The sequence below is a fragment of the Takifugu rubripes genome, chromosome 10 (genome assembly GCF_901000725.2).
Source record: "Takifugu rubripes chromosome 10, fTakRub1.2, whole genome shotgun sequence".
In the NCBI taxonomy this organism is placed as follows: domain Eukaryota; kingdom Metazoa; phylum Chordata; class Actinopteri; order Tetraodontiformes; family Tetraodontidae; genus Takifugu; species Takifugu rubripes.
In genome coordinates this window covers 6,135,009-6,159,488 of record NC_042294.1, presented here as the reverse complement: position 1 = coordinate 6,159,488, position 24,480 = coordinate 6,135,009, and the positions used below count along the sequence as shown (strand labels likewise).

The window sequence follows — 24,480 nt, the reverse complement described above, 5'->3', positions numbered from 1 at the left end:
GTTATCATTAAATACATTTAAAAATAAATCGTACTTCCGGCCTCATCTTAATTGACGTAATTGCGTCAAGCGGGAAAAGCACACGCGTAGCAGTCGACAAAGTCCTAAAAATTAGTGGTGAGTTGTTTTTTTTTTGTTTGTTTTGACCGAAAATAAACATTATGTGTCACTACGGGATTCGTGTTCGTTTGTGGCAACCATTAGCTAATTAAAATCGTTTTCCCTCCACCTGATTTTGTGCCACGGATGACGCTTATGATGCACGAACTTTAAATAGTTTTGACTATGATTCTTAACATTGTAAAGCAGAAAACCTCATCATTATTTGAGGCTGTAAGCTTTGGCAGGAGCCGTGGACGCTGAGCTGTAGCCTGTCTGGGTTAAATCAGTCATTTCTGTCCCAAATGTTTGCCGTGGCCATTTATTGGTATTCTTGCGCCTTTTAAACGACGCACACGCAGACACGTGTTTGTATCATGCTTTCCCCGCATGGTTGCGTTTTGCGTCTCGATTTTTAATGATGGATGACGTAGAGATTGCTCATACATTCTGGTAACTCCAAAGTTTGAAAGAGAAAGATAAATACTGGGATAACCAGATGCTCTTGTGATCCTTTAAAACATCATGCCGACATATTTAATGTTGTTCCAAGTCCTGGATTACACATTGGATGCATGAAGATAAATCCTGTCGTGATCTCTGACTGATTGTGAGTTTTTTTTTTTTCTTTAAAATCCACATAACAGTCACTGCTGAGGCTCAGCGATTCCAAACTGGGGCGGGTGCGGTTGACTTGTGCGACCTTGGAGTGTTGGTGCATGAACAGCGGTCCGATTGTCATGTCTGTGTGTACCCACAAGCCTGATTCTCCTCAACCATAATGTGGTCACTGTTGCAGATGGAGACCTTTTCAAAGGCAAGACTACACTGTATACGTGTTAAGGCCCTTGTGGTGGCCCTGGCCCCAAGAAACCTGGGTCAGATGACTCATCAAAACTCAGTGGTTGTCTTTCAAGGAAACCTTTGTGTTCGTATTTTATGACAAATGCAAAGATGTAATCTCCGTCTGGCGGTGGCTAATGACCAGACAGTGTTTTTTTTTTTTACACGTGTAGACGTATTTTATTCATGTACAGACCAGAGTGAAATAGAATATCGCCATGGCGAGGAGCGTGTTGTCATAAAGGTATATCTCTACATGCTTCAGGCAACCTGAGTGTCCTGAGTTCCTCTTGGTTTTAGTCCCATATTAAGTTGCAGTTAATTCACGGAGACTGCTCTGGAATTTTGCTGCTTACTGTCAACATTTCCAGGCTGATTTATTTTGCCCCGGTCATTCGAGATGCCTTGTAGACGCTGTGTGGGCTAGACACGCGTAGGATAAGGGCTAATAGATGATGGCGAGATGGATACACATTATAAATACTGTGAGCTGTCTGGTTAAGATTGATTATGTTGACTACAGTTTCCACAGATGTTACTTTAAGATCATATTTGCGTTTCCTCGCTGTTTCACCTCACCGTTTCCTCAGCTAAACTAGCTGTTCCTGTAAATAGTCTCAACTCATCAGGGAACAAACATTAATTCTGCTTTAGAGTGTCTCATACCTCCTAAATTCCTCTTAAGCAGTGAAACAATCTTAATTATAGGTTCCACGTTCCCATCGCTAACTTCAGATGAACCCATGAAATGACGTGGTGATTGTGATTAAACTGAAAGGTTTATTACCTGATTGCAGGAGACTTTACACCTGCAGCTCTTTCCGTGGCTCTTGGCTTTTCAAACATCTGTCGTCAGCTGTACCTTCAGTGAATGGATGGTGAGTAAGACCTGCTGGCGTTCAGAGTCAAGCTGGGAGAATGTCAAAGGGCAGGGTAATTGACGTGGTATGAATAACGTTGCAAATGTTTAGTTCTCATCCCTCCCAATCACCAGCGATGACGCCGATTTCCCTCTCAGAGCTCCGGCCTTGCCAAATGTCTGATGTCATTTTCCCAGCATCGCAGTGCAAGATGGAACTATTCAGGGCTGATGGTGCCCTGGCTTCAGCTGCTTGAAGCGCCTCACAGTCAAACTGGAACACAGCTTTTCTGGTGATAGAATTTAAGAACACCAATCAATAAAAAAGGTAATTCATCCCAGCTTTTTCCTTCAAGAGCTGGGATGAAGTTCTGTTGTCTTAATAGAAAACACCATATTTCCAAGCATTTTGCACACAGTATGATCAGATGTCCAAACCAGCTACACCAGATTGTTTTTACTGTATCCATCACGTCTTAAATCTCCAGAGTTTAAGGACCATTTCAATTATGCAGCCGTAAATGTGGTGTTTATCGTCACTAAGGTCCTCTGAAACCTCAATTGGTTCGTTGAACATTATGTTGTGTCAGACTGGTAAACAGCAGGTATGCTAGCTCAGCTGCCAGGTTTTCCAGCTTTATTTCGGCCGCAATGAGTTTTATCTGCTATTAAGGAGAGACCGCAGGGAGCTGAAGAAATGGGTAAAAAGCCTGTAGCGTTCTAAATCACATGGTCTCACTGTACCAGCACAGACCTGAAGGTAAAAATAACAAAGATTTTTTAGCTAAAGGGCAAACATGACTGGTATCCAAAACAAGATCTTAATAAATGTTTAGCAATACCATCACAGCTCTTCTAACAAACATAAAGGGTTAATTGGCTTTATCCTGAGTTTCTGTGATGATGGGTATGTTTATTTTTAGCATTGTCAAATACATTAACAGCCCAAAGGAGGAAGTTTCCAAATTATTCAGTCCTGGAACTAAATAGGGCACAGCACCATACATTTTATGACCAGACAACAAATGTAAAGATTAATTCTCATTATTGTGTGCACACGGGTCTTGTTTTTACTTCTAATGCTTCCAATACAAGATCAACACTCTAAATCACAGTCGGCACAGCACACATAGGCAAAAGAGGAAGGAAATTAGAGATTTTACTACATGTAAGAAATACCAGTTGCCAAAACCGTGCAGAGAATTCGCTATTGATCCAGAATTGTTCAGCCAGAAGCCGTACTTCTGTGCATCGTTGTAGTTCTGAACATACTGAAAGATATCCGAGAGCTATTGAAAGAAGAGGGAGACTGAACTGTGCCAGTCCTCCACAAGAGGGCACAGGTGATGCTGCTTCAGGAGGCCAACGTATCCCCTCATGATAAGACTCTTCATTAGCTCCCTCATCAGGTTATGAGTCTTGGCTTTAAGCTGTAAGAAAACCACTACAAACATGCTGTATAATGAGAACTTAATGTCCATAAGTGGATAAACTCGGATTTATACCATCGTGTCTGGTTGGTGTTCCGTTGAATTTCAAAAGATAGTTTGTTCATAAATAGAGGTGTAGACTTGAACTCATCGGACACACTTGTTTTAATAATGGTCAGGAACAAATGAGCTGCTCTTTTGTCTGCTATTTAGCTGTTTGCACAGCAGAAATCTGAAATTGTCTTTAAGATATCACCTGCCTTTAGGGCCGCTTGTCAGATGCTGACGCAGAAAGAGCAGGCAGGTTTTGATTTACAGAAGCATGTGGTGGGGGCTGCAGTTGGTGTGCCGTTACAGAGCCTTTGACTCCGTGGATGGCCCCATATGGTGCAGAAGACATCTGAGGTTGAAGTGCTGTCTAAAGTTTGCTTGAACTGAAAGGAGGAGAGAGGGCTCAGTCTTCTGAATTTGAATGTGGTTTGTAAATAGCAATGAAAGATATCAATTGATGGGCATGTTTTTCTCTCTTAATTGCAGCATGGATTTTGTTTGATAGCATCATGCTATTCTACTTAGAAGAAAAAGACCACACGTGAAAGTGTAGTGTAAAAATCTAAAATCCGCCTCTATCGGTATCCATTTTCACATAAATCACACTGATACCGTACCTACGGCCCATGTTGTGAAATATAAACGGTAAAGCAGCTGTTGAAACAGCCACATGTCTTGGACAGTCACCCGGCCCATAGCACAGTTTGGATTGCACACTGCCTCTTCTGTGGCTGTCAGGGCCGAACAGGGGCGATGAGATGACACACAAAAGAAATATTTGTCTAATCTATCCAAGCAAACTCGCCAGAGGACCGAACTTTCCCATCGCGCTGCTCTCCCTGTGATGTGTTATTGAAAGAATGCAGGAGGAATGAAACTTTGAGCTCAGAGAGACGGCCATTCCATTGTTAAAAATGTGACGCTGCAGTGCCTCTGCTGCCTTTTGACGCTGTCAGAATACGCTTTTCTTTTTTTTTTTCTTTTTTTTGGAAAATCTGCTGTAACTTACAGGAAGTAAGTCTGTGAAAACTTGTGACTTTTACACATTATACTGTGGATCCCTGTTCCAAATGCCGGGTTTCTTCCTGTTTTTCTTTCTTTTTTTCCAGATTCTCCAGATGTCAAAGAGAGCCAGGAAGTCTTGTTCTACGTGTTTCTGCTAAAATGTTTATTCCCCTCAATTCATGGCGGAGGATGTTTTGTTTGCTGTCACCATCCCTGATTCAGAGAGTGTGTGGAGAGTCCAACGGCCTGACAGTTAGAAGAGAAAAGGGTTGCCACGGCAGTGAAAGCAGGCTGTTTGCTCATGTCCAGACCAGCAGAATGGATGAGGACACAGATGGGTTTTCTCTCAGGTGGACTTTTCTTCTGAGCCGGCCTGTCTGTAGTTGGAGACATGGGAACCCCGGCTAGAATAGACCGGCATCTTATTGAATGAGGGAAGACATAGAGCTTTAACTCTGAATGGGATGTCGTAGACGGGCAGAGAAAGTTGTGTGTAGGAGGGATTTTGGAAGTGTTTGCTCGAGATGAGGTCAGTATTTTTTTGAATCGTCCGGGCAGACGACAATAGCTCTTTTGATGTTGGGACTGAAAAACCCGTTTTTGACACTGATGAACCAGTTGCCCATGTGAATCTTTGTGCAGGACATGTGGTCGGGTTGACACAAAATGGTGGTTTCTCAGGGCAGGTTCAGGGCCTTGCCCTTCTGACGCTCCACAGAAGGCTGCGGCACTGTAAAACAAAGATTAAGAAATCATCTGGGTTCGTTTCTCTCCATGCAGAGCACATTTGTGTTACTCTTGAGAGCTGTGCCGAACTCACGAAACGGCAGAACATTTGCAAAGGGAAACAAAGAGCATCTCCAAAATTGCACCCAAGACGACTTGGCTCAGCGTGGAAGAGCTTAAGTAGTAAGAATAATATTGTAATAGTCGGAGCTGTAGAAACAGATTTCCTTAGATTGATCTCAGCTTTCCCAGCGCAACCCTCATCAAAACAAAATCCAAATGGTTTCAGGAAATACACGATGCGTTTAAAAAACCGTCAATACTGATTTTTGTTGCAAATGTGCCTTCAGGGATGTTTAAACGCGCTAATCATGGGTGTGTGCTGACACCGAGTCTTGTACCTTTGGACCCTCTTTAAGAATATGAGTAAAATGGGGGGAGGAATTCTCCGGTGTGGTTGTGACTTGCTGACAGGTGTAGGACACAGAGGGGTGAAAGGTCAGGAAGGTTGACATGACAATACAAGTCTGGAACTGTTTCTGCTCACTCAGAGCCCCAGAAGAAGCAAGAAAGAGAGCCTCTGGGCATAAGTTATCAGTGGTATCTCTGCTACTTCCAAGTAGTATTTTCTCACAAGTTAGTATTTATAATGTAAACATGTATGTATATATTCTCAGTATTGTGGACTACCTTATGTCAGGGTGTTGTTTTTACCAATGTTTCATGTGAATTACAGGGTTTTTCCAACTTCAGCCACAAATGTTCTGTTGCACAGTCATCTGGGTTTGGACTTAGATGCATGAAAACAGTGTTCTTGTTTTTAAACCATTTCTGTGCTTCTTACTTGCATGATTGGGTCCATTTCACATGATTTGTGGGTGGCCTGTATTAACATTTCTTGCATGGTCACTCAGTTTGAGAAAAAAGCCTACACTGCCTTATTTATGTGCAAGATCCCTGGTTTTTCTTAATTATGAATTTATCAATTCAAAGAAAAAGGACTCAAAAGGAATGAGAGATCAGTTGTTTAGAGAGAGACATTATCTAGAATACATTCATTTGTGATATATTCACTAAATTGACAGTTTAAGTCGTCAAGTTTGACCCCTACAGTCAATATACGCTATATTTATATAGTTTCTTGTAAATTCTTTAATAAAAAAACTCAAATTTTATTGACAATGATTCCATTTGTAAAAAGAATATAAATTTTGGACTATTTGCTTTAAGTTTTAAATGTTTAGCAATGCAGTCATACAGACTTACATGATCACTTGTGAAGTTCATTCTTTCTAAGTGCTACTTAAAAACCACACTTGACACCAGACATGACAGAAACTCAATGTGCTTTCTGTGAGACCCAGTTGAACAGAACTTCGTTCACAAGAGCAGAACTGACACATTTAGCTCAGGTTAAAGCAACATCAGGGACGGGAGCGATGCCAAGATCATTATACAGAACGAGCGAGCGTTGGCCAGATTCAGGTTTCACGTTGTTGACCCAGGACCTGCACTAAACCCGTCTGTCAGCAAAGGCGCCGAAATAGAAGGTGTAAGGTGTAGTGGTGTCAGGTGAATTCTCTGCTAACAATTATACACAGGAAGCATCTAATTACAAAAGTGGAAAAAGTTTATTCTCTTGCAGCAAGGGCACAAGTCACACACACGTCACATGAGTTGTCCGCTGGCCGAAGCCAAAGCTGCGGTTTTTATTCTACGGTGGAAACCCCCTATTCCAGGAACAACTAGATGCCCTTGTACCAATTTACTCCAGTTTTCTTTTTATCTCGGGGGAACATTCCACAGTCATTCAAGCAGTTCACAGCATACATGTATCTCTTCAGCTGTCTTGCAGAGCCCGTTATCTTCCACCAAACCCCTGTCTGGTGCTCTGTTCCTTTACATCCTTTACATTCTTTTCCATGTTGAAAAGCATCAAAGATTTAATTATACCAACAAGTGGGTGAAAAAGTTGATGCATTTTGATGAAATTTTCAGGTGGCTTCATCCATTCCATGTTTAGAGAACAGGGTCAGAAGCTTTATGTCCAAACCTTCACATTTCTCTCATCTGTCAGGGTCCGCTAATCAATTAACACCATTAGCAAACTTAATTTTGATCATAAATAGTTGAAAAAATACAATGTACAATTTTTAATTTGATGCATGATTTGCAATATCCCATTTCCCTTCTTACTAATGACAAATTGCATTGCTGTATATCTTTGTTTTCCCTAAATTAGTTTACCAAGCATAATGTATATGCAAAACATTTGTTTTCATGAATATTCATATATTTGTTTTAGCGCCTGCAAATTAGCTTTCTGACTTTGACCACTTTGTTTTCTGCTGAAACCCAGTTCAATAAAACGCCGGGACATCGAGACGCATGACATCTGTAGTCTTATGTGAAACGGTGCAGAGCGGTGAACTCAGCTTTGGGTCAGATCCACAGAAGAATGCATACAGTGGAAGAAAGTTGAGAGCATCGAAACACTGGGTGGAGTGGTCCCATCCCTGCCCCCACCTACTCTTTATTTCCACCAGCTGGGTAACAGATGGAAGGACCTATTGGCCAAAAATGCTGAGAAAAGAGGGGATGGGGTGCAAAGATATATTGAATGGAAAGCAAAGCTTGCTTGTTTATTTGGGGACGCTCGGGGAGTAATTTCTTTTCCCTAATTGCAGACAAGCGTGCATTGAGACGGCGTTTGGCTTCCTTCAAGTGATTAAGTTATGCAATCTTAGCATTTGGCATGTTTGTTTACGAGGCTTGTGAAATGGATTCAGTCAGATTGTGCGGGGGAAGGTGATGAGGATATCGGAGGATGTAAGACGAAGTGGGAAAGTGGGAACAGGCCATGCGGCTGGCTGTGTTTTGCATGTGTGCAGTCTGGGATTGCTGTAGAACGATCTCCATCCTGCTGCTGTTTACCTTACAGGTCCCTTCGGAAATGAATCGGTGGGATGGCATCAACACGCACTTGATGTGTCCGGCTGTAGCGAAGGTAGACTTCTGTGAGTTATATCCCTCCATGGCTCTTAACACTGATGTGCTAAATAAGCAGATCAGGAGCAAATAGAAAGTTCTTGTATGCAAAGCTGTCAGAAATTCCACATTTCAAACTTCAATGACACCATCAGTTCTCTTAAACTGTTCTGATCAGTAATATTTTTAGTGAAAAATGAGGCCTTGGAAATCCATTTGCATTAATTACGCCGGGCTGTTCTTTTACAACCAGTATAAGTGACAGTCACCACAATGCTGTTCCAGTCTTTACTTCCTGCTGCCCTCCCTCTTTTTCACCTCCTGCCATTTACTCAGTTGTACCTTTCTCAGACTATAAGACTGTAAAATGCTAATTAGCCAGTCAATTGTCTGTGGGTTTTGTCTTTTGGCAGCTGAGAGCAGACTTGACCAGGATCCTGCAGTTTATATAGATGAGGGACAGCTGCTGTGAAGCTTGCAGACTGCGTGAGAAAACGGTCATCAAGGTTTTATTATTCTCTTCCCCAAATTGTCGCGTCGGAAATCACGCACACAGTCGCTCTGACTCGTATCCTGCTGCAGCAACAGAGTTTCTGCTGTTGTCTGCACTGAGAAAAGTGTAGACAACACCTGGCCATCCTGAAACACAACTTGACTGAATATAAGTCTGTTTTTAGGGTCATAATTTCCTGCATGTTAAACATGCTTGACTTGTTTTGAAGACCTTGTTTAACAGCTTGACATGTTAAAGTCAGCAGGCTTTTTATTCACTGCTCAAACTGCATAAAAAAAAAATGCATCCGTTTGGGTTGTGAATGTGTTGTTTGTTTTTTGACAGTTAATTATTATCTACTTAGCACTAGATTTACGTCTGTCTGATGACTGGGTTAGCAGTAACTCCCTGGAGCAAGCGCTAAACTAAACTGTTGTGCTCTTATGAATCCTTTGGGAGAGCCCATAAACCCAAACTCATTTCACCACTAAATTCCTCTTGTCTCTGTGAGTGGAAAGCTATACGATTGAATAACCCAGAGGTTGCTTTTGTTTCTTGTTAAATCCATATGAATTACACCAAAGATCCAAATTAAAGTTAGAGGTTTAAGGCCCTGTTTGATTAGTTGTAGGCAGTAAAGTGTTGTAATTGCCCAACTATCCATCAAGCACCTACAAGTCTCTGCTGTTTGATGGTAACAAATGCAAAAGTCGGTTAGAAATATGAGTATTCTGTAGTTAATCCATCTGCTGCTTTTGCATTTTAAACAATCACTCGTTCCGGAGGCGTGGTTGAGGATGCGGTCTCCAGCCGAGCTGGTAAGACCTGCTGATAAAATCAGGACATGCCTTAAGTTATTGGAGGCTCTTTCAGCTTGACATTTCCTCTCTTGCATATCGCTGCTCAAAGACACACTTGCGTAATATTTAGGAGGCCGTTTGCTCGGAGATGAGACAGCTTGTTCTTCGTGGACATTCTTTTGAGTATCAGCCAGAAACTTTGCAGATTGCATAGTCACCTAACAAAGTGGCCTGACAACAGATACATCTAAATGTGTTTTTCTTTCGGATTATCACATTTTAAAATATTTAAGAAAAAAGATTAATGTCCACAAACTAATAAAATGAACTTTGGACACCAACTTGTGTAACAAAGGCAACGTTGTTTTCCAACTGGATTTATTGTGCTCTATTTCACATCTGTGTTAAGTTTATTTGATCCTTTAGTTGAAAGTTTGATGTAACCTCCCTTTTTATCTTTTGGATCTGAAAATGAGTCACGCGGAGAGGATAACGCAGGGGCATTTCACATGCAAAATTGGTGCAAACATTGCAGCATCAAGCATGTGGCTTATCTGTGCGCATGCATATCAAATGATTTATGCTGCGGTGTTGAAAAGGAGATGCAGGTTGTTACCAGAGCGCTGCAGTCTTCTTTAAAAGGTGCACAAATTGTAACAGAAAATTCCCTGAATTGTAGCCAGTCTTTGATTTAAAATGTCTGCTCTTTAGAATATAACGCTATCACCACTCAATAAAACATCTTGACAGTAAAGACTTGAGTAACTCCTGGGAAATTCATCCTGGGTTTCCTCAATTGACAGATCTTTTCTAAACCACTGAAGTACGTCCAGAGCCTGAGTGCTAGTATAACTCATCAACATGCTTTGTTTTTACAGCTTCATACGAAGGTCTCTGGTATTCATCTCTTCGGCACATATTCTTATAGGCAAGTTTTCCTGTGTTTGTTGACCAGGAGTTAGGCTACAGTACAGGTTCTGGTCAGTGTATCCAAAGGTAGATATCTCTGTGAGGCGACCTGAGCGATATTTAACTTATTCCAGCGGTATCTCAAAATCTGCTGGTCCCAACCCATTAAGAACAAGGCAACCAGTGCAATGTGATCAATATGTTTATCTTTCCTGTTTCAAGCCAGTGATGGTCTTAAATAGCTCCTGCAGCCTTGGTCCGTCTGGCCTTTCTCCCAGCCACACTAATCAGAGACCCTTGTCTGGCCCTTTCACAGCCAGCCTTGGAGCTCCCCTAATTTATGAGTCATTTCCCAAAGAAAACATGCCACCTCAGCAAGTCCTTATACAGACATACAGGACTGGGCTAGTTTAGGTGAGGTCTAATTACGCACTGGGTGGAGGAGTAGCTAGAAGAGTTAGAGTGATGTCTGACGAGATAAAAAGAATGTAAAACACACAAAGAAAAAAAAAACGAAAGCAAAAAAACAAAGTTGAGGAAGATAGAAGGAGAAATGGTACATAAAGAAACATACTTTATGTGGGATCGAACATTTATACCAAAGGCAAGACGAAGACTTGTATATTCTTTGTATTTTACAAATCTGTACCATTCTTATAAAGCAATCAAAAGGTAGACAAAGAGTGGCAAGTGACTGAATTCCGATTACATGCATGTATGTTTGCTGTAATGTATTCAGTGAAGTTAATAATATGGAATCAGATTTTTTTATTTTTCACACCCCAGCTACATGTTTGCTTTAACCCATTACCTAAATGGGGTGTTTAACTTATCAAATTAACAAACTAAGAGATGAGGATTTTTCTCAGTTTGGTGTTTTTCTATTGACTTGTCCTTTCTAGGTTTCCACTGTGGTTTCTTTTGTATTTAGATAATGATGACAGGGCATTTTCTCTCTTACATTTATCAGTGTTTCCATGTATGGTTGCCTCCAGAGGTTCACTGACCACTTACTTGGTCAGTTATGATGCTTTGGCAGGCATTTGGTTTTTAAGAGACTTAATGGGGAAGAGAAATCCTTCTATTATTCAGTCTGCACTGCACAGAATTATTCTCCAAGGCAAATGGAGCCAAGTCAGTATCCTAAACCATTTCTGGACAGGCGTTGAGACTGGATCCAGATGTTTCTGTATTATTAATCTGAATCAGCAAATTTGAGAGTGAGAAGGGGGGGGGACTATATCTATTTTGTGTAGTCAACACATTTAAATGCGGACTCATCATTCACCAGAGACATTGTCTCTGTAGCATTTTACTGTTTGACATAAATGTCCCGGAGGCAACATTAGTCTGGTGGAGGTGCAGTCCTAAATAAACCATCAGGTGGTTTGATGGGACTTCACCCTTCGCCCTGTATCTTTTACAGTGCCGTGCTTTTACTACCCTCAACCCTGGCTTCTATTTTGATAGACTTCATTGCTAAATCACAACAAAAGTGCTCTTAAAGCTTTGGAGGTCTTCATGGAGAACATGTGCTCTCCCATAAAGCAGTGTGAAGCAGGAAAGCCGCAAAACCATCAAGAATCTGGCTTCATTGGCTTTTACCTTAGACTGAACGAGAAGACCTTAAATCCCTAATGAACAATTTCTCAGGAAATGAGTAATTAACTAATTAGGTGCTTTATGTCTGCAAAATATATCACATGAGCAGAACAGAAAACTTTTCTTTTTAAACTTAAAAGTCTTGTGTGTGTATATGTAAATGTGATTATCACACTGGACAGTCAAATTTCTTTGTTTATTGAGGCTTTACACTTTTGCTATCATTATAAAGTCCCACCAGACAATTAAGTCTTCACTGACATTTGTGCTTGAGCAGTAGCCTAGAAGGTGATCCCCCTCGACGAGTCGCCAGTAACATACAGTCGCAAGCATCCTTTGGCACACAGACACGCACGCACATGCACGCTTCACTTCAATTTGGAGTTACCAATTCACCTGTATCCAAGCTCAGGTGTTTGGATTTTGGGAGGAAGCTGGAGGGAGTCGGAGAGAAACTCATGCTGCCACAGAGGGAACATGCAATCTGGGAAACAATGGTAAAAGAGGGTAAATAGTGGTACAAAGCTCATTAAAGAATGGCATTTAAGACACGATAAACACATTTAGAATTGTATGATTTTCCCATTCCAGATGTGAACCACAACTTAATGGAGGCATTCATTAAACTGCTTGACAACACAGACATTAATCAGCACAGACAGTTGACTTTTATTTATAATAGTTGATATTGACCGAGAAGGAGCCTCACATCTAAAGTTCAGTGGAATTTGCGCTGTCGTCTTAAAAGATACCCATGATGGATGTTTTGTTGATTTTAGAGGTTTTACAATTCCAAAAATTAAAGAATATTTATTATTCAACTTTATTGCTGTAGACAACAAGACAGCACAGATGAGTATTTTCTAAATTATCGACTCTAATTGTACATATAATTGCCATTTGTGCCAGACTGATATGCAACCACCCTGTCTCAATTCCCTTTGTTTATAGCTCATCTTAACAGGCCTCGCGTGCTATTATCTTGTTTTAGCCTCAGCTCGGAGTTTAAAATGACGTCCCTGTGTTTCTGTTTCATCCGTTACCTCGCTGCAGAGGTTTGTGGTTACTGCTGATGCTGGGAGGCGCAGCATGGGTGCAGCCATCTCTCAGGGTTCTGCTGTCCTGGGGTTCTGTTGTGACACTGTGGATGAGGTTTTTCTGGTGCCAGCTGCATCTGTTTTCCGCTCTGGAGGGTGAATTTCTTTCCTTTTTTTTTTTAAACTTTTGATGGGCTGTTTTGTCTTCGGCTGGACCCATTCAGTGAATTATTACTTTTGGCATCCAGTGATCACAAAAACAATAAAATAATGATTTAGGAGATACTCTTTAATAGCAGGAAATTTTGCAAAGGCACCACATTTTCATAATTTAAATTCTGTGGCTTCGATTGGAAAATGTTGATGGGTTAATAATAGTATTAAACTGATTATGTTTTTGAACACAGTAACCCTGATTTATTATTTATTCCAAGCTGGTGCAGTCAGAGCCATATCTTCTATGGCATTGCTGCAGCAATGGGAGGTATGATTAACGATCTGAAGGAGAGGACACCGCCAGATGGTATGCCGATCTTCTGTTTTCGGTGGGCCTGTTTAAACAGAGCAGCTGTGAGGCCCATGTTTGGAACATGGGGTTGTCATTAGAACAAGCACTTATAGCGATGATGTTCAATCACTTCTGTCTGGTGTCAATTCCCCTGTTTCCCTTCCTGCCTTATGTGGATTTCACATGGCTGATGGCCAGGTAGATAATTGAGATGGTGATGAACACAACTTGATAGAAATCTTTAAAGTTTTTCAGTGTAATAGGGGACAGAAGGACCAGATTTCTGCATTTTCCTGTCCTTCTGGCTAAACCGTAGAACTCCTGAAGAATCTGTAATTGGAGGTGAAAGAAGAGCAGGGAGTGGATAAGTCCTGTCAGCTCATTTAACATTTATCAGCCAGTGTCCAAATCTCCTACATTAAGCTGACAAAGGTAGAAAATGTTCAGCTCTTGTTCTTCAAGGCTGGAAACAAGAACACATGTTGACAATATCCACCAGATCAACTTTAATTTAAGTGAAAGGGGCAACATTATCCCCTTTGATTCACATCTGGTTTCAAGAATGTTGGTTTGTATATTATTGTAAGATACAATTAATGGTATTTTTGATCAGTTGTGATTGATTTACTAATCTCATCGTGTTGCTGAGTTGACTTTAGGCTCCATGAATAAATGTGAAATCCTTCTGAAATCTATTGTACTCTTGGGAAATCGTAATCTTCGTAGTACTTCTCTGACCATTTTTTTTGGGTCGCAACTGTTTATTCATATTTACAGCTTGGCTTCTGAGTACCTATAATAAATATAAGTGAAGGGAACTTTTGTCACATGTGCACATCTTAATAATTAAAAGCACTGACCAGGTTCTGCTGCTGCTCTCCTAGACTCAAGTTTCGGTTCCCAGATGTTTTTTTAATCTGCTGGGTCCACTCAGGTCAGCTCCAGCAGAGCCCGGTAACACAAGCCAAACCCATAACCCCACTATTCTTCAAAATTAATCTGGGGAGACCCAGTCAGATTACTTTATTGTCTCCATTTTTGAAACAGGAGACACACAGAGCTTGGAGAGATTACCTTCTGGGTTGCCTGTATCCCTCTCCCTGGTTGCTCTCCATGACGGAGCATTTAACATGACCCTATTTGGAAAGATATTAATAGTAATCAAATAACCTTTGAGGTATTTTTAGTCATCCATACTAACTTTGAAGCATGTTGTATGTGTATTTGCATTCCAGTAGTATCAGTATTCAACCACTTTTCTAGAAAACGCTCAACTGCCAATGCCGAGGTAAGAAATTACAGCCATCTCTGATCAGATAAGGAAGTACTGGATTGGTTTCCCCCCTCCATGGCTGCATTTGAAAAGAAAGACCACTGTGGTGCCCAAGTCTGGGCTGCTACAGCATGCCTCCCTGCTGGGGCTCCCTCTTCCCTTATTTGAGTATAATGTGTCTGATATCAGTTTCCTTAATGAGGTTTAACTTTGTAACTGCAGGTTAGTAACAGCTGCACAGCTTTTCCAGGTCACCTTGAAGGGTGCGAATGACCCATAATTTCACATTCCACTTTTTAAGGGTTTTAAAGTTAGCTCTTGAAATTAAAGGCTGTTTTAAAAAATATGTTTTTAGACCTTAAATGTTTTCCTCTGTGTGCTGTTGACGGTACTAAAATGTTAAATGGTAAAAACTTTGATGTGATTACAAGAAGGATCTGAGTTTAATTCCAGACCGGGCCTTTCTATGAAGTTGTGCATGTCCTCGCACAGCCAAAACATGCACATTAAGCTTGATTAGAGACTCCAAACTGCCTCTAGGTGTCTCCTTGATGAATAACAAGAGGTTAATTGAAAATAGATGGATGTGAGAAATGTATTTACAAAACAAAGGAACCTAGGTTTTTTAACTCGTTCTAGCAATTTCCATGTAAAACTGCCTTTTGGCGTTTCTGTTTTGGGTTGAATGCAGTAGCAGTTTGGGCTCGGCTGCCTCCTCTTTGAAGTGGCCCCTGGTTATTTTTCTGCTTGACAGATCAGAGCAACCGTGCAGCAATCAAAAAGGAAGTGTCCTGCCGCCTCAGGTAAATGGCCACTCAGGACTGATTGGGGATATTTTGAAAGCTAACACGGCGACTGCTGAGTTGGGCCATCTGGACAATTTGATGCCGGTTTTAAGATGACGCTTAGTAGAATGGAGTGAATTGTGTCTTTCATTTGTAAGACGTGCATCGGCACCATCAAACATCAGTGTTGCTATCCTTTGGTCTAATTGTCCCTTAACTGTGGTAATGATGAGAAGGATGAGAAGTGCGATTCATTTTCCACCCACCCCCCCACCCCCCCTCCAGAGGGTTTCCAAATAAGCTGGGTTAAGAAGAAAATCACTGAAAGCTGTTGCACCACATCTGATGCCTGTTAAGGCTTTGCTTCTCACTGAGAAAACATCTTAGTTGAGTGACAGGGTTTACCAAGAAGGCTCAACTTTGTAAACAGTCGGTGCCACATTGTCACTGGACTTTACTGACAGTATTGATGGAACATGCCACTCAAAGGTGAAAGCCGCTCTGCAACACCACCGCTCCTGTGACCTTAAACAGAGGTTACACACACAGTTTTTGGAATATTTCAGCTGTGGATGGATCCTTTATCCTCACTCAGCCACAGAAACATGGTTGGGTCTTAGCAGCAGATGCAGATTTTTAAACATTTTCTGTCTTCAGGGACTGTTTTGGCTTTTTATCGACTTGAACTATGTCACAATGGTTGATTTTTTTATTTTTTTATTTTTTTTAAATTCTCTTTTGTTTACTTCAGCTTCAGAAAAAATAACTCACTTTTTAAAGTTTTTTGCCCACTTGGGTGGCCCACATGTTTATCACATTTTCTTAAAATATAATATTTTGTAATTTCTTTAGATTTAATAATGCATATATCTGGAAGAGTATTCTTTCAAAATGATATTCCTTTGTGCTAAAAATAATTGCACATAGTTTATGGGTGACTATAAAGAGTCGTTCTTGTACTCTATAGATCGGCATAATGTACTGTTACTGTTGATTATTTTAACCATTGGTGGGAAGGATTTAATGCTATTTTCATACAGTAGATCTTTCAGATAAGCTTAATATGGTTACTAGTTGATTTATTTGTAGTGTTAAGCTAATTGTTGCTTTTCTGTGAGAAGTTTGATAATACCTTTTGGAAATATCCCGGATATTGTTGAACTTAAGCTGCTAATATGACCACAATGAAAACAAGTTGGCTGATACCATCTACTAATTTGCTTGCATGTTTACTCTTCACTGGGTTTGTGTTTTAACAATTAATCCCTCCAAAATTGTTTCCCATCTCTCTTTCTTCTTTTTCCTAAAGGTGGAACCACATAGCATTATAATTTGGTTGATTTATTTAACACCAGCACTGCTAAAATCTATTTAAATCAATGTCTTATTTGACTCAGTGACACGTGTAAGTATTTTTTTAAATGGCGACATGTTTCCAAAGACTATTTTGTACATACCACATGGCATCGGTGATTCTGGGCCCTATCATATTTATTCTGGTTTGTGGGTCTTTTCATTTCTTGTGTAACCTGTGATGTTATGTAGTTGCAGGTAGGCAGCAGAGCTGAGTGGAACGATTTGAAAAACCCACACAAATAACATGCTGGCCCTCTCAAATATATCCAAATGTAGTCTTTTGTCTTATCTTCACCCATTTCCACAACCATGAATTGATTAGGCAGATTTGTGACATGCCGCCACCTTGACAGTAACCCTGTGATTAATCTGATTAGAAATTATAAACCTTTGACTGCCGGAGTTAAAATATGACTAATGAAGGTATGCACATTACTTGAGAGGGCCTTTGCAGTAATGTCATTAATGCATTTATAATTTGCAGTGCATAATTGTTATAGCAAGACTTTTTTTCTGCAGCCAAAAGCCTTAGGGTGTCACACAACCGGGCTGACATTCGATAACTTTCCTCCAGTCAGTGACGGCCAGAACAAACTTGCCTATAATGTTTGGTATGTGAGCGCTGAACCGAGCTGTTGCTGATGTCACGCGCGGAACCTCACAGCCATGTCGTGTCGGCAGCACATTTGCAAACATAATACTGCAAAAGTCATTTTCTTATTATACAGACACTGCCCAGTCTTGCATTGGAAAAGAAGAGTGCTGTTGTGTTGTTTTGTTGCTAATGATAAAGTGAAGTGAGAGTTTTGATTTTTCAGTGCGTTTTCATTTGGCCTGAGCATGTTTGCTTCCCTCGGGGAGTGAAACTTGTTCACGGGTAACGTTTTTCCTTTTACAAAGAAAACACAAATTGTTCCGGAAATTCTCCTTCTTGGTCTCAGTCCTGCTGCGTAACGGCTTCCTTTGGTGTCTTATACAGTATTTTGGCCACAGCCACATAGTATTCAATCTTCCCCAAACAGGTAAAGACAAAGTTTGACCTTTTGAAAGTGTGTTTATGTGCGCAAATAAGAGAATGGCCTGATGGGGTGAAGAATAAAAGGCTGGGGGCCATAAAAAGCTATATGAGAATAAATACCAGTTTTAATAAAAGAGGGGAGTACTTTTTAAGCTGGAGTTTGTCTTTTATTGTGATGTGAAATGAGAACTAGTTTGCCTGGGGTGACGATCCTTCCAGACACACCGGACTAATAAACAGCTCATCTGGCAGCAAATGTTGCATTCGGGTTTTTCCAAAACATTTAAGGCAAGATATGCAGAAGCTGAAGTGGTTTGGTTGTCTTTTCATGATTCTGGCATCCCGTCTTATAAGGTCGTGTTTGCACATTTAGCTTTATCTTTGTTGATGCAGGAATGATAAGCAGGCTGCCTTTAGCAGTGTGTTTCCTTTTGGCCTTTGTTGCTAACTTCTGCCTTAATTTCCATGTAAATTGTGAAGGATTGACACACTGTTATGCCTTATGTAGAGTTGACAAGTGGGGGATTTAATGGAAGTCCATGTCTAAAGTGCTAATCCTCGACTACTCTAACTCGGGTCAAAGGTCACGAGTTTTCCGGAAGCACTATAACCTGTTCATGGTCAGTTTATCTGAAAAGATCAACGTAATGCTGGACACATAAGGCTGTGCCAAAGAGCCAGTCCTACATTAAGTGATGGTACCACTGAGAGAACCACATGTTACCCATGATGTATAAGTTAAATGCATTTGCTGGCTAGTGGTTCTTGTGTTGAAAGCACTGAGGCTGAAAATACAGCAAATCTGTCCATTTTCATGCCATTAACACATGCCGCACACGTGCAGAAAACACTGACAGCATCCTGTTTTGCATTCCCAAAAGAATGTTTTCCCTAGGAAATAGGAGGGACCATTTATGACTGTTTTTAATGTAGTCATGATATAGTTTTCATTTCAGGCTTGGCCAGGGATTCATAAAAGCTTCACCCTGTTTTCTTTAATGCTTCATTTACAGTATGCTGGACACCAATGAAGGACATGAATTTATCATATAAAATCAGACACTGTTTTTCCTTTTTTATTTTAGGAATCCCCTTTTGCTTTTCTTTATGGTTCTTTATATTATATAGTTCTATCAAAACACGCCTAATGTGTTCTGAGAGGTTATTATAAATGTGTTTTCTATTTGCGATGGTGATGTATTGATGTGGAACTTCAGTACCTCGGAAAGTCTCACTCATTTTGTTATGGATGTTGTGGATCCTTTGGCCATCTGGACTGGGATGGGAGCAGGAAATGAAGAATAGGGAATTAAGTTGGGTTTTCATTCAGGATATAGTTTGAGTGAGGGAGCCTGAGCACTCTTTAAACCCAGACTACACTATTGAGACACTCTCTTCAATATATTGTCTTCCACCATTTCCTGCCCCCCTCCTGTTTCCTTATTTCTCTATAACTTTTACGAATTAAGAAAGGCAGGAGTTGTTATGAACTATACGTTCCTTAATGTCCAATAAGTCTAATTGTCACATGTTTTGTAGTATTCCTTCTAGCGTTGGCTTAGATTTTGTCAGAGGATCCCGGGAATATTGTCATTCTCAGATGAAATGATGTTGGTGTATAAAACCTACACTCACACAGTCTATTCTAAGGCTGATACCTGCTTTATTCTTTTTTGGCTTCATCATTGTTCCTGAGATTCCATGCCTCCTGAGGGAAGAGAGGCGCTTACGAGAAGGATATTCCAAATTCCTTTACTGTTTTTCTGCTCTCTAATGTCCCTTTCTTTCTACTTGGGTATTCACCGAAAGCAGCTCATATCCATACCACTTCAGAGTAAATATCAATTGTTCACGGAGCTTCTTTTTTAAAAAAAAGATTTCCTTTTTGTCTTTATTTAATTGCTCCAGCATTGGAACTTTAAAACAAGCCCCATCTCTTTTGTTGCATATTCTAGCATATAGACGTGCAAACACCCAGTTCCTATGAAAAGCAGCTTGGCACACGGTCAAGTGTCCTCTGCATCGCCTCGTCCTGAGCGAGAGACCTGAATACCAGCCGAGCGGGAGGGTAACAAAGTGAAACATAGGAGGCCCCTCGATGTTTGTCAAGACCTAAAGGGCCTTTCTGCAAAGCTTTGTTTGGACTTTATTCACTGTAACAGCTAAACATTACACCAAAAAAGTCTTTCTTGCCCTTTTTAATGTCCACCCTTTCTGCTTTTCACTTTCTCTGACTTGGCTGCTTTCTTAGAGTTAATTCAATTCCTGTGTAATAAAGGAAATGATGTGCTTAATTTGATTATTGGGAGTTTTCTTCCAATGAGTGCCCTCCCACCCACACAGCCCCAGACTCTGAATTCTCCTCTATGATCTGTCAGTACACACGGTTTATATTGTGACCAAGAAATAAGAACCCAGGGATTATGTTACAGTTTAATTTCACAGACAGAATTTATATTAAATGTGATTAAATCCCCATGACAGACATGTTTTCCCCTATTTTGTATTTGAATGTTGGAGGAAAAAATTCAATGTAATTAATTCCCATGAATTGAAACCATTGCATGTCATCTATCTTCAGCTTGTGTCTGATATGGAGCATGAAAGCAGGTGTAGCTGTCAGACTCCACTGCTTTACGTCACCTCCAGGGAGCTGCTTGGCCCAGGTTAATGGAGGCACAAAAGCATCCAAACACATACAGGCATTACTGGAATTTGCACCTGTTGGAGCCCTGGATCCAGGGTTCTCCATGGTGCTGCATGGCTTTAACGTGGAACGGATCATCAAAGAGGATGAGCACCTGGATGTTGGTGCAGAAATACTGAAATAAGATTTAAAATGGGCTCATTCAATCTGCTAAATTGTTCACTCTTGTTTTGGCTGCTTAAAGTTGAAGAGTTTGAGAGAACTGGCCTCATTGTGGTTTGGAAACTATTAATGTGAGCAGCCTATCGGCCTGTGCTGGCATGCTTTTTCTGCATAGTTTCAGCCAGTCATCAATATTGTAGCTCAGGCAGTCTTCTTTTACTTGATAAATGTTTGGCTTTTTTCCATACATTAAATTAAATTAAATACTTTTGAAGCAGGCTTTCTGCAACTCTCAAGACCACGAGCATGTGGGGCAGGCAGGTAAGAACCGTTTTTGTCAAAATAATAAATGTGGCTGTTTACTGGAATGGAGCACTTAAGCATTGTTCTTCAGATGTGATACATGTGGGACTTGGATGCCCTGCGTTCCAAAAGTCCCGGGGCGTTTTGTGAAACCTTGCTATTACATGAGCGCTATTGTCTTAACTGCTAGAATGCCTTTCATCTTCTTGCTTTGACCCAGGGAGAGTGATCAGTATCTCGCTGCTGTATTTCATACTTTCCTGGCTTACAGCAGTGGTTGCCTTTCCCAGCCATTTATCCATTTTCTGAACCTTAAGGCTATCCAAAAATCATCCCCTTTATTGTGTGATCCATCAGATAAAGGAGATGATAGGATTGGTTCCTCCTGCTATCTTTACCAAGTTAAGTAGCTCTTAGAGGGTCCTGATCCTGTTTTTAAGGAGTCTCATGGGTGGTCTATAACATTTCTAAAGAAGGTGTTAGGTGTACTGCCACTAGATTTTATATTCTCTAAACCTAAAACACTATTTGTTGGAGATTGATTTAAAACCTGTTTTTGAAGCACATGATTTGAATCTTTCCTCTAAACTTTTGTTTTTTTCTTTAGTGTGGTTCAGCCTCTATTGGCTGAATACGTAGGACCACCATCAAGCACCTGCTAAAGAGTTGAGACAGTGGCACATCTAACAAATTTCAGTGTTCTCAGTCCTCTTAATCCCATCATCGTTGCCTCACACCCGATGACAAAGTTCTGTTAATGACTTCATTATGTGGTTTGTCCTTTGCCTTGTCTGTGACAGTAACTGATAGTTATTTGAATGGGTTTTTCATGACAGCTTGTCAGCCTGGATCTTTATTCTAATAATGGCTGATTGAAAGATTAAATGAATTCAATGTTTCCACATTTTGAAAAGAACGTTGATTAATTTAAGTCACTGAGTAAAGACCTGAAAAGTCGACTTTCTTTTTTAGCACCAAGGACTGATTTGTAGCTGGCTTTTGTTGGGATATTCTAACTGCTTCTGCCCTTCATCCCTGCGTGAACGTGTGCTCTTCATGCGTGTTAAATTACATACGTGCAGTAAAGGGCAAATGTATGGCCCAGCAGGAGAGTGCCGTGTGGAGAGCTATCTCTCCATACATCTGTTCAGCTGTCACTAAACCACAGAAGCCCTTCAACCTCCTCCTATGCCTTGCTTTATTTTTCTTAACCCCGCTGCCCCTCTGTCCCTGTGGTATTCCTATCTTCCTGCTGTCCTTCAGTTTTCTTGCCTTTCATTTCTCCTTCCAGCGCTGTACTTTCATGACCAACTGCGCGTGTCCTCTTTTACTTTCCTGCTGTATGCCCGGCTCCTTGCTGTGCCTCGCTTGCATTAACTTAAGATGACACCGATACAACCCCCTAACGTGTAAGAGACCCTGAGAAAGTGCACGTCGACAGCAAATGTACACTGCTATTTAAAAAAAAACAGTGCTCAGGAATTCTAATCCCAATCAAATCTGTCTACACCTCTAATAACACACCTTCAAGTGCTCTTTAAAGAAGTGTTCCAAGAAGTATTTCAGTATTTACTTTTCTGCTTTTCCTGGCCGTATTGCCAATTTCAGCTCCGGCACTCCAAAACTGGCACAGCTATGACACCCTTATGGTATCTCATTCAGTCCAGGAGAATGGAGGTAGTGAACCGATAATTCCTCCAGGCCTCTGTCTGCACCTGCAGGTCTAGCTGATGGTTGGAAAGCTAGGAAGTAAAAAAAGGAGTGAAGTGTGTTGTGAAATGTATAGACTGAAGACACAAATTGTGGTTTTATTGCACGTGGACGCAGAATTTAGGGAACTTTTGAACGTCGAGTTTATTTCTGAGTCAGATATTTTCCCGGCTGAGTCTGAATTCTTTGTCGTTGAGTTGGAGTGGAGGGGTATTGCCAGAGAAGCACTTGCCCCCCTGCAGGTCATTCAGTCATTCATGAGATGAGGCCATTTCAGACCTCGCCGCACCCTGTTGTTGCTGCTATGTTCATCAGAAAGAAAATGGAAAATGGTGATGAGGGAATTGTGTTCCCAAAGAGGTTTCCTGCATTTTGCTCTGGTTTCTAGGTGTATAATTTGTGAGAATTGCATTTGATGTTTTCCACAACCTGATAACCTTTTCTGTCTCAATGGATTTATCATGTTTACAGATGTGCTCAGCTTATGAATAAAAACACACCCCCCCCTCCCAGTAGCGCAGCCATCTTTAATCCAGTAAAGAGCATAGGGATTTGGTTGCCCCTGGCCTGCCCGAAGGCCCTTTGGAAACCTCTCGGCCGTGAGAATGGGGGCTGGGGGTCTGAGGTGTGGGTTTGGATGTGTGTAGCCATGCAGGAGGGGCTAGGGACAGTCTTTGTGAATTTAGTTAATCTAATTTGAGCTCTTTTCCCCTAAGGCCCTTTTTTCTCCCTCACGGCTGCCCCTGTTTTAAAACATCACTACAAGCTGGGGAAAGTTTCACGTGTCTCTGGAGAAAATAGGCTTTGTTGGGTTTAATCCAATATCCTGATATGGGACATGAGCACCTACTGGAAAACAGTGGGCCAGGCCTTCTCTTGTCATTAATACGTTTGCAAATTATGCAAATCTAGTTTACAGGAAAAAACGGTGCTTGCTAATACAAGTTTAATGTTTATAATGGATGAAAAGATTGGAAAATGTTGGATGAATGTTGATCAATGACTGTTACAAACCATGCGTGAAGCTGTTTGAATGTAAACGGAGCACTTTCAAACCTTTTCTTTGCAGTTTCACACCTCTGATTAACTCACCGCGATGCTGTCGGATATCAAGCCCGTGTTAACTAATTACTGCTTCCCTTTGATGCTGCTCCTGAATATCATCAGGGTCTTGTAATCCCCTTTTAATGGATCACTGAGTAGACAGAGGTTCAGGAATAAAAGATTAATGTGACTGTTTCTCACTTAATTTTCTGCGATTGGCATGAATGGGCTGAAACTTGGTTCTTTCCTTTAGGAAATGCCCTGATGATGGTGTTAATGATGCAAAATGTTTGCATTGTCTTTATGCTGCCATCTAGTTGTAAAACCAATACCTTCTCTTATCTGTCCTCCTTTTCCTCTTTCTTTCTTCTCCTTTCAATAGCTGTAATTTTAGTGCCTTCCCCTCTGCCCTTCTTCTTTCCATTTTATCTTAAGGCAATAGGTGGTGAAGGGCAGGAATGCAGCCAAGAGACTGTAAGGATTTATCACATGGAGGTGTGAAGGCTGCTGCCTGTTCTTCTGTGCTCGCAGATGTAACAGTTTAGTGCCAACAGCATTCCCACCGGGCTTTTATTGCTTTTCAGGTGGAATCTTTAGCGCACAAACTCAGCGCCTGCAGGGGGATGCGAGGGAGGAAAGGGTCAGGGAGAGAGGTTCAAATATTTTGTGTCTACTGAGTACTCAGACAGGATTTCAGAAGTTCAGAAGTCATTAAAATGTGTGTGTTTGAGTTCAGCTGCAGTGATACTTCATATAGAGAGCAGAAGCAGATTGTGTCTGCATCTTTTTTATTATGTTTTTGCTTTTTCCATGAAGACTCTTCTCTGTCTGT

General features: G+C 40.9%; 1 long non-coding RNA gene across 2 annotated transcripts; it reads left to right on the top strand.

The window, feature by feature from the left end:
* Nucleotides 1–48: 48 nt before the first annotated feature.
* On the top strand, nt 49–21,555 carry LOC115251189 (uncharacterized). 2 transcript variants are annotated; one of them, XR_003889736.1, is made up of 4 exons: nt 49–117; nt 1,740–1,820; nt 1,937–2,129; nt 21,502–21,555. It is a non-coding gene; the product is annotated as an uncharacterized lncRNA (long non-coding RNA). The 2 variants fall into 2 exon arrangements; XR_003889735.1 differs by lacking the exon at nt 21,502–21,555 and adding an exon at nt 19,738–20,081.
* Nucleotides 21,556–24,480: the final 2,925 nt, after the last annotated feature.